The sequence below is a fragment of the Spinacia oleracea genome, chromosome 4, assembly GCF_020520425.1.
Source record: "Spinacia oleracea cultivar Varoflay chromosome 4, BTI_SOV_V1, whole genome shotgun sequence".
Classification (NCBI taxonomy): domain Eukaryota; kingdom Viridiplantae; phylum Streptophyta; class Magnoliopsida; order Caryophyllales; family Amaranthaceae; genus Spinacia; species Spinacia oleracea.
In genome coordinates this window covers 108,788,162-108,798,516 of record NC_079490.1, presented here as the reverse complement: position 1 = coordinate 108,798,516, position 10,355 = coordinate 108,788,162, and positions in this window count along the sequence as shown.

The following is a 10,355-nucleotide window of genomic DNA, read 5'->3' as shown; positions in this document are numbered from 1 at the left end:
GCACACTTCCCTCTCGATTCGATCCATAGGGACCACAGCGAGTGGTGCACCTTGAGGTGTAATATACACCGTGGGGTCGAAATTCTCTGGTTGGTCGAGAGAGATGTGACAAGAGCCGAGTGGGCTCTTGTTGTTGTTGGGTTTGACAACGTTAGGGAGAGGTATTACTTCATCCTCTATCATGTCCTGGATCGTATGTTTTAGAGTCCAGCAGTTTTCAGTGTCATGCCCATTTCCTTGATGGAATTTGCAGTAAGTACCTTCGACCCAATATTTGTTTTTGACAGGAGGGTCACGGGTGGGGCCTATAGGTCTCAACTTTCCTTGATTGGTTAGTCTTTCAAAGGCTTGTACCAAAGTTGACCCGAGTGGGGCAAACTTTCGGTCTCGGACCCATCTTACAGGGTTTCTTCGGGCGGGAGCCTCTTCTACAGCATGGACTTCTTGGGCTTGGGATGTGTTACCCCGATTATAGGGGTTGGTCTTATATGTGGGTTTGCTCTGTATGGTTTTGGCAAGGTCGTCCTCGATCTTTATTCCCACATCATAAACTCTTTTGAAAGTGTCGAGTCCCAGGTACCTAAGGTGTTGTCTGTAAGCCGGGTCCAGGTTGTCAATGAATTTTTGGACCAATTCTGTTTCGAGAGGCCTATTGACTAGCTGGGCCGCCTGGTCCCTCCATCTAGCAAAGTAGGTTGTGAAACCCTCATTTTTCTTTTGGAAGAGAACTTCCAGCTCGCGCATGGTGACTTGTAAATCCATGTTCGACGAGTATTGCTTGATGAAGACATTGACAAAGTCTTCCCAAGTGGGGAAGAGCTTAGGGTCCTGGTGATAGTACCATTTGAGCGGCACAGGTTCCAAGGACAAAGGAAAGGCAGGTAAGTACATGGACTTGTCCACGCCTTTCAAGTTCATGGTATTCACAAAGCTCAGTAGATGATCACGGGGGTTGTCCGTGGCCTTGAACTTTGGTAAGTCAGATGAACTGAACTTTTCTGGTAATTTGCCAGGAAAAGGTTCAGGCTCGAGGGAGAAGTATTTGCTCCCCATGGTTTGCTGTAGGACCATTTTTCAATCCTTTTCTCATTTTCGAGGTCATTTTTGGCTTGCGCAGCCGCTAAGGCTTCGTTTTCCATTTTCAGTTGGCCCATAAGTTGGGTCATTTGGACCATCTGGTCTCGCAAATCTTCGATGGACATGTTTGGAGGTGCGAATTGAGGTTGGGGAAGCGGAGATCCTTGAAACGAGGGACGACGGACGGAGCTTGGAGTTACTAAACCTGGTGTTGGCGATGTATCTTCGAGACGCACTAGCCGTTGATTCCCTGATCGGCACCAAGTGGCAGGACCAGTCCTAGGCATAAGATAAGCTAAAGTTTAGGTTCCCAAAGTTTCAAGCATTACTTAGTCTAGACTTCGACTCTCTAAATTGGTTTTTTTTTCCGCTCTTTCTTCTATCGGTACACTTTTTGGTTGTTTTTTTTAATTTTGGTCATTCTTTGGATTTTCGAAACACTTGCCCATGTGACATTCATAGTTATTAGCATGTTCGGTTTTGATGCCGAGCATTGCCGTCGTAGAAGGCCCAACAACGACACAAAGAGTTATTAATTTTTCACGAGTCGCTTTTTGAAATCGAGTGCTTTTCTTACGCCCTCGTAGCAATTCTTTTTGATGAACATTTTTTTTTGCGCTACGTGTTTTCCTTTCGCTCGGGCACCGAGGCTGCTGCGCCTGACCAGAAGGCCAAGCAGCAACTTCAGCGCCCAGCTAGGGGCGTGAGAAATTCTGGCGCCCAGCCAGGGGCGTTGAAAATGCGTACCTGGCTGGTTCTCGTTTTCTGTCTTCTGTTTATGCGACTTCGACTTGCGTGCTTGCCTAATAACGTCCTTTACGCGTAACAGCGTTTGTGGGATTCGTTACAGGCCATCCCGAGCGTCGCTTATTTTGTGGCGATCATTCGGGTTTGCGGAACACGTGTTTTGATATAACTCTTTGGTAAATTAGTCTATGAATGTTTGGGCAGTTTTTAAGGTCGTTGGTTTTCTAGGATAGTTTGTCACACACAATCACATATTTCGCTACACATAACTACATTACAAACATGGATTTGAAAATTAAATATGCCACGTAGTTTATGATAGGCTTCTATGGGTAGTTTATTTGCGCCTGGCTTGGTACCGCTTCTATCGTAGATCCAACACATGCCCCGGTCGAGGTAGTGTCTTAAACAGACGAATTTCGCTCAAGAGGCCAACCGGCAAGTGCAAGCCAAGGGGGCATGCAGGCGAGAGGGACCTAATGGGCGAGCGATTGGGTTCAGGATAGGTGTACTACCTGCACAAGTACCGAGTGGGAAACATGCGCGGCGTATGCACCCCCCTATTGGCGAAAAAAGGTATCCTTAGTCCCAACTCCCGAGGGAGCCGAGATTCGTCATGATGTTCTGCCCGTTCACATTAATATGTTGATTTTCAGGTCGTCCCAACTTGATGGGGAAATAAACGCGGGGTAGGATCGTTTCACCCTTCGGCTATTTTGATTACCTACAAGCACGAGTATTTCCTTCACTATCCCCACTGGAGTCGCCACTGTGAGGGGGTCGAAAAAGCGCGAGGCTAATGCGTGACCTTGTCCCTCGTGGGTGTGACGATTCTTTTTATTCAATCAAGTGTAATTGGATTTCCTGTGAGTATACACCCAATTGACTAGTAATATAGGAGTCGCCATTCAGTTTTTAACGACAATGAGAAAAACTGACAAAACCCGGTTATCGTGACATAAAGGGAGTGCAATTATGTTTGACCACGACGGCCGTAGGTTCCCTTGTGATCCCTGGTGTGGGGATCTCTCAATATACACCCGCAAGGTAGAGATTGAGGGTTCGGGGGACTGTAACTACCGAGAGGAGTAATTCGCTCGTCGATAACTCCAGAGGCAAGATATCCTTACTAGCTCAGCATAAATAATTGAAGGGACATGCGTTAACTATTAAACTAATCTGAGTTGATTTTAGCAATATGCAACATATAATACTAATTCGATCGTGATTATCTGATTTAAATAGCATTAAGGGACCTAGCATGATAATCCGATTTCCTAAAAATATCATATTTGTTAGGCGTGATAGAACAATCAGATTAGGTTAGTTTAACAGTTCATAAAAAGGGCGAGGAAAGCAGTTAAATCGTCGAAAAGGGACACATTACGACGCACCCCTGAGAGGTGCGTCACGGTTCTCAGAAAACTAACCACTTTGACTTTGCTATTTCTCCTTTTTATTTAACGAATCTCAATTATGGGACAGGATACGTTCTGTTCGATTTATGGATCGATTGCGACAGAACGCGTGAACAGTTTCGCAGCGAGAGGCTTAGGCTAAGGGTTGGAGTCAATACTCAGAATATAATTGTGTGTTGTTGTGTCCTTTCACGTCGAAACTAGGGGCCTTTTTATAGGGAAGAGTTCGTGGAAAGATAGAATTGCAGAGTTCTAATCCACAAAGAATTAGGAAAAAACACGTACCCAGGTATTTTCAGCGCCCAGAGCCAGGCGTTGAAAATAGGGTATGGGCAGTTTTGTTTAGTCAGATTCGGATTCCTAAAATCCGTAGAGTTTGAGATTAATTCGAGTCTTTTAGCGCGTATTAATTTTATGACGGAATGCGTCTGGGCCCGTTACGAACTCTAGGCTCATTAGGATTTTAATTAATACGTAACTCTTATTTCCGAATTCTATTAGGAATAGGATTCTCGCGGTTTTCTATCTCATTTAGGATTTATGTTGGAATGCAACACCTAATTCTGACAGGTTTCTATCCTTTATGATTTGCTACTTTTAGAAGCTACCTTTTACGGCAGTTTACTATTTTTAGCAGGTTTCCATAAATAGCAGGTTTCGGGTGAAATGAAATGGGGAATTGAGATTCGTTTATTTTATAGGAGATGCGTTGTCAAGTGGAGTTTTTATGCTTTCATCATCGAACCTTTCCCTTGCGGGAATGGGGACAAAAGTAGGTGTCTACACCTGGATATTCTCATAGGTGCTCTAGAAAATAGCCCATATCGCAATTCTCATAGGAAGAGGCCACACTTCCACACCTACGTAGGTGAATCCCATCAAGTGTGAGCTACCTTCACACCACCAAAAATATGGATATGGGTTCATTAAGAGTCGTATGCTCAACCTCTTTCCAATTGTAGCAAGCACGTAATAACATCTAGGGGATGGACAAATATAAAATTTTGTGCTTCCGAATTGTATCATAATGTCGTCCTTTGAACTCTGAGAGTAGGAGTTCATTACTTTACAATTCATCCAATGGGCCTCAAGCCCATCCCTTCCAATGTTTCCAAAACTAGTTTTCATTATAGGCCTTTTCTCCGCTTTATTCATTTCAGACTTTACACAGCCTAAAGATTTACGCAATAGACAACATATCTTTGACGACCTAATGCCTCAAACGAATGTGTCTTCCTTCCATTATAGGCATGGTTGTCTGCAACAACAATTACAACTGAAGGAGCTGACTTCCCCCCACAGTGGAATATCTGCAAGCACATTCATCAACAATTTTGCGTCATAACCTGCCAATTCAATAGCAATAAATTCATATTCTATATTAGTCATATAAAGATTGCTTGCAAGTTTTCCAAGATACAACTCCACCCCCTAGGGCGAAGGCATAACCACTGTTGGAATGAACTTTATAATTTATAGATACCAAATAGGCATCACATAATCCCTCCAACACTCCTGGAAATTCGGAGTAGTGCAAACTCCAATCCATGGCACCCCTATGGTACCTGAAGCAATCACCTTATAGCATCCCAATAATAATTACTTGGGGTATGATTGTACCTGCTCAATCCACTTCACAAAATAATCAATGTCAAGCGTAGTGTAGTTCATATAACACTACTGACAATCTTAGCATATTCAAATTGACAAACTAGATCACCTTTATCTTTAAGTGGATGTTTAGATCAAAAAGAGTCTTAACTTGATCGAGATTAATTAAATGAGAAAAATATTTAAAGCAAATTTTTCAGCTTAGTGAGAAAGACTAAGACAAATGCCATTTGGAGGCTTTATGAATTTTACTCCCAAAAGTCATATTTGTCTCATCCATGTGGTTTATCATTTCAAAAACCTAAATTTAGAAATTATTTTATCTCATAATTCGATCCAAGTTAGTATCAAACATATCATATCATCCACATAAAGACAAACGATCACACAATCAAGAGAATCATGCTTAGAATAAATTAACACAAGAGTATGTCACCTTCAATAACATGAAAACATTACCAGACATAGTTTTGTCAAACTTATAATGCGTCATTTAGGAGCTTTCTTAAGTCATTCAACGTACGACTTAGCCAACTTACATACCTTGTTCTCTTGACATCTTAGATTCAGCCCTATGAGCTCAGCTTCATAGTGTAAAGTGCAATATACTTATGCTTTGCATCTTTTCATAACATTACACACTATCACCTATTGAAGAACAAATTTCATTAATGATATGATCATCCTAACAAAACATTCTCCATGCAGTGAGAATAAGATTAAATATGCACGTACCAACACATTAACCTTATCAAGCCGTCAAGTGTCATATACTTGACCTCGAACCTTCATCTTAACTTAAAACATTGCAATTTACAAACATTTACCAACAACATTATAGCGTGTGAGAACCAACAACATATGATTACCACAATCCAAACTGGTACACTCAAAGCTAATAGTTTAGGCTACACACATGCAATAAATCCCAAACATTACAAGCCAAGAAGAAGAGTAGTTTTAATGAAACTTATCATACCACTATGTACGTAAGTGTTTGAAACGAATCATTCATAGCTTTACAAACATACTCACCATAACCAATTTCGCGACAAACTTATTAGTTAGTCTCAAAAACTAGCTCACCCCCACATTGCACAATCTATTTACCAAAATAAATATTATGCATAAATGGGGCACAAGTAAAACGTATATGAATAATAATGATAAGTATTCATATATTATAAGGCAATTAAAGACTTCCTTACTACCGTGCCTGATGGATATACTACCATTACTGCACCTGTTTTCCAAGTAGTATATGAACAACCTCATTAGTATTGCTGGCATCACACGAAAAATAGTCATATCAACTGTGAGTCTAACACACCTGCACAATCTTACTAGCAACCAATTTCGTACTAGACTATTAAACTTGTGGCATATAATAAATTTACACCAAACCTATAACACAAATTATGATTTCCAATTCAAATATTAATTATTGGAATTAGTTAGTTACCTTGCCTATGTAAACTAGAAGAAGACAATTGAGAGAGAAAAGAACATCAATGGCTACTTTTCTTTGACATACCACGTCCATCGTATGCAAACTAGCCACGTGATTTAAATAAGCTTAGAGAATAACACAGATTTATTCAGCCCAGATAAATTAAGAATACGGAGCATCTTTTCGCTCTTATCCATATGAAGAGGAACGACTGAGTTGGATCAACTTACTTACTCGTTATTTTACCCTCAAGGTATAACATAAGACAATATTAACGGTATGGCCAATCACCAAAAGCCACAACTACCAAATTAAAAGAATAGCAAACAGAACCCTCATGGTCATTTTAGCTAACCTTTGACAACTCAATATACGACTAATACATTAGTTGATACTTGAACATTAATTACTCCATAGCTATGAAACAAAAGATGGAGAAACAGCTAACATATTAGGTCCTCTGTAAAACAGGAATTTCACTCAATTTTTGACTGCCAATAATGCTTAGTCCACAAGGTAAATTAAGTCGTATTTTGACCAGGTCTGCCGAGAACTATTAGGGCCTCAACATCATATAACAGGAAAATGCTAATACAAGAGTTGGTAATCTCCAAAAGACCAAAACTTTCTACTTTAGGTTCACCCTTTTAACCTGTCATGAGTAACATCTAGAGTTTCGGTTTACTCGTGTTAGATACCTAGCATTAAGCTATTGACCAGAAAATGAAACCCACATCTCCTGTTCGGGTGGAGAACTGTTATAAACGAATAGCCTTCATCACAATACAAGTTGTACTAAAACCAGTTTAAATATGTAAAAACTCAACTTACGAAAACGAAAAAGAACTGAACACGATCCTAACTCAGACCTAAGCCACATTAAAGACCACAATCATCATTGACAAAAAATTATACTATGAGCACCCAAGATCGAAACTTTCAACTTGGTCACCGAACTATGAAAGAACTACACACTTACAGAGAGCAATAGTGGACCTGGATTGAGACAAAGTCACAAAAGGTACCCAAAAAAACGTCCTCCCGTTTTAAACTGAAATAAGGTACATGAACTCACACGACAATAATGCAGCTCAAAAGACATCAACTTAACTGTAAGTCAATTTAGTTATGTGGTCCACGAAACTAACGCTTAAACTTAACAATGCAAAAACTTTATCAAAAATTCACACTATACCTCAAATTGCCAACCACTTTCTTCTCGTTGAGGTAAAACAAATTTAAACAACAGTACCGCTATGATCACAATCACCACCCTTTCGTCGTTATCATGAAGTATAAAATTAAAGTATGGTGTCTCACACGGAAGAGGTTCAAAGAAAAAGCACAGTTTGAAAGCCCATAGCAAATTATATCAAAACGTTAATTGTCAACCAGATAATCAATTAACCCAAAATAAATAAATAAATAAACCAGTAGATGAATCGGCAAAGCCACAAGCCATACCAGATGAAAGATGAGTATAACCATCCAAAAGTAATACACTGTAGCTTTAGGGTTTATCCTGGTACTAATAATCACAGCAATAATGTGATTTGTCAATTAAACAAAAATAATATTAACCAGGCACAACAAATTCATATTAATCGAATAGGACTTCATAATATACAATTTGCATATTGATTGATAGAATCACCGTACTTGCTTTCACAAATAACAACAATAAAATATCTACTAAATTAATATCAGTAGAAATTTAGAAAACTCCCCCTGATAACAACAATCTGATTTCAAGGCCAAGGAATATCAACAACAATTTCGTCTTTTCCGTTTTCGTATATTACCAGATCGTCTTAAAGGTCCGACCAATTAAAGAAATCAACATCTATAGAAACACCATAAAAAACATACGCAACATTGATCAATCGTCTTTTAGATTGTTGCAAATTTGAACAATATTAAAATAATGTTGCTATAAGAATGTAGATATAATAGACTTATCTGGAAGATGCGAACAATCAGATGAACATGTAACGAACAATTACTGCGCCGTGGATACCACTGTCCTAAAAGACGATTTCGCACTACCTCCTGGTGCAGTAGAACAAAAGCGGTCGCCCTCCAGGATTAACACAGCTCCAAATTTGTGTGCACGCACAAACCCGAATGGAGTCAGAACATATGCCCAAAAACGAGAGCAATTTGGGAGAGAAAGCATGTGTTTGATTTTTCTGGAACTGTGTATTGTGTATCTTTTGGGAAGGTACAAAGTTTGATTAAATAATCAAACTTTAGGAAAATCAAGAGACCAAAAAGGGCTAGAATAATAAAGATTGTAACGGCTGCCATTAAGGCTAATTAAACCAACGGTTACGTAATCAATACAGATTCCCGTAACAATGTTTTAACCGAAACAACCCGGTACGAAAAGAATATGTAAGGCCCACAAACCCACCCCACGCCCGCGCATCACATTCCCAAGGGCCCAAGGCCCATGGCACGACCCAACCCGGCCAGCCGGCACGCGCGCACGGGTTTGTGCTATGTGTCCACCCATACCACTCTCACACTTTCTCAAACAAGAGTTAGACCTTCAACCAATGTATAAACAAAGAGGAAATGAGTAATACTTTCAATGTGGGACAAAAACAACATTCACATTTTTACACTCTTTTCTTTTGTATTTCCTAACAAGAACTTCGAACAATATGTTACAATCTGGACTGTTTGCTAGCTGCTGAGTCAATATCAATGTAAACCCATCTTGCTTGTAATGTTGCTGCCATTCTTGATCATTTTGCAAAATGTGTGCCTTTGCATTGTTTTGAATGATGTATATCACCTTTTCCCCCTCATGTGGTGGCCATTTCTCTTTAATTGCTGGGATTAGGTAGTTGATTAGCATGGCCCTAGTTGCAATCTGATTCACTGACTTGATTGGTTTAGTCTCAATTGTCCCCTTCACTCTGTTTTTGGATGTTCTCTTTTCTGCCACTGCATCTGTGAATGGAAATATACCAAGTTTCCCATCCCACTCACACTGCCCATCTTGTCCCCACCTTGGCCTTGCTACTGCTGCCATGAACATGAACTTTGGAATCTTAGTTCTTGATTTTTCCTTCCTGTGTGGAAATGGTTCATTGTTTGCTAAATAAACTCTTTGACTTTTTTTTGTGTAAGATAGAACCATTTCTCATCGATGTGAATGAAATCATACATGCTGTAATATGTGGGATCATTAGGTATTGAGTAGTCCATTAAGAGACCAAGTACCCACTTCATCCTTGCCATCTTGCATTCTTCTGAAATGCCTGGATTCAAGGGACTTGAATGTGGTTTTATCTGTTTCCTTTTCACCATTCTCCAAACTGTTGTGGGACTCAAATTAAGCATCCTTGCAAGATCAATAATGGTTGTTCTATCCCCCATGCCTATGGAGGCTATAGACTCATATGTTACTTGAATTCTCTTCCTCCCACAGTTGTGATATTTGCTATCATAGAAATACGAATCCATGGCTGCCTTATGTGCCAATGCTCTCTGCCATATTAGTCTAATTGTCTTCCTTGTGTAACCAAACTTTATAACAGCCTGCCTATTTGTCCCATGAATGAGTTCATCTGAATGCTTTTCTTTTCTTAAGAGAAGGAACAACAAGATTTCCAACCTTAATTCGTTGTTAATCCTTGGGGTTCTAGGCTTATGATGATTTTGCTCTGTTTCTGTTTGATGAATTGGAGATGGTGGGAACTCTTGTTGTGTTGGCATGTTCAAATCAAACAAAAATGGAACTGAGTGGTTATCTGATATACCTGATGTATGCTGTGGTCCCACTTCAAATTCATGTGCATATTCTTGTCCCACTTCATTAAGATCTGGCAATTGTTGATTATGCTCAAAGTCCCCAATTTGATGAGCATTTACTTCACTTTCAGCATTTTGGGTTGCCTCATCATCATCATAATCTGAATCAGAGTTCGTGCCGTCTCCTTCATCATCGGAAAAACCGAGGAACTCGTCCTCCTCTTGATCTGAAGCCATTAATGTCCCTTTGCTGATTAATTATAGTGCATTTATTGCCTTTGGTTTTTTGT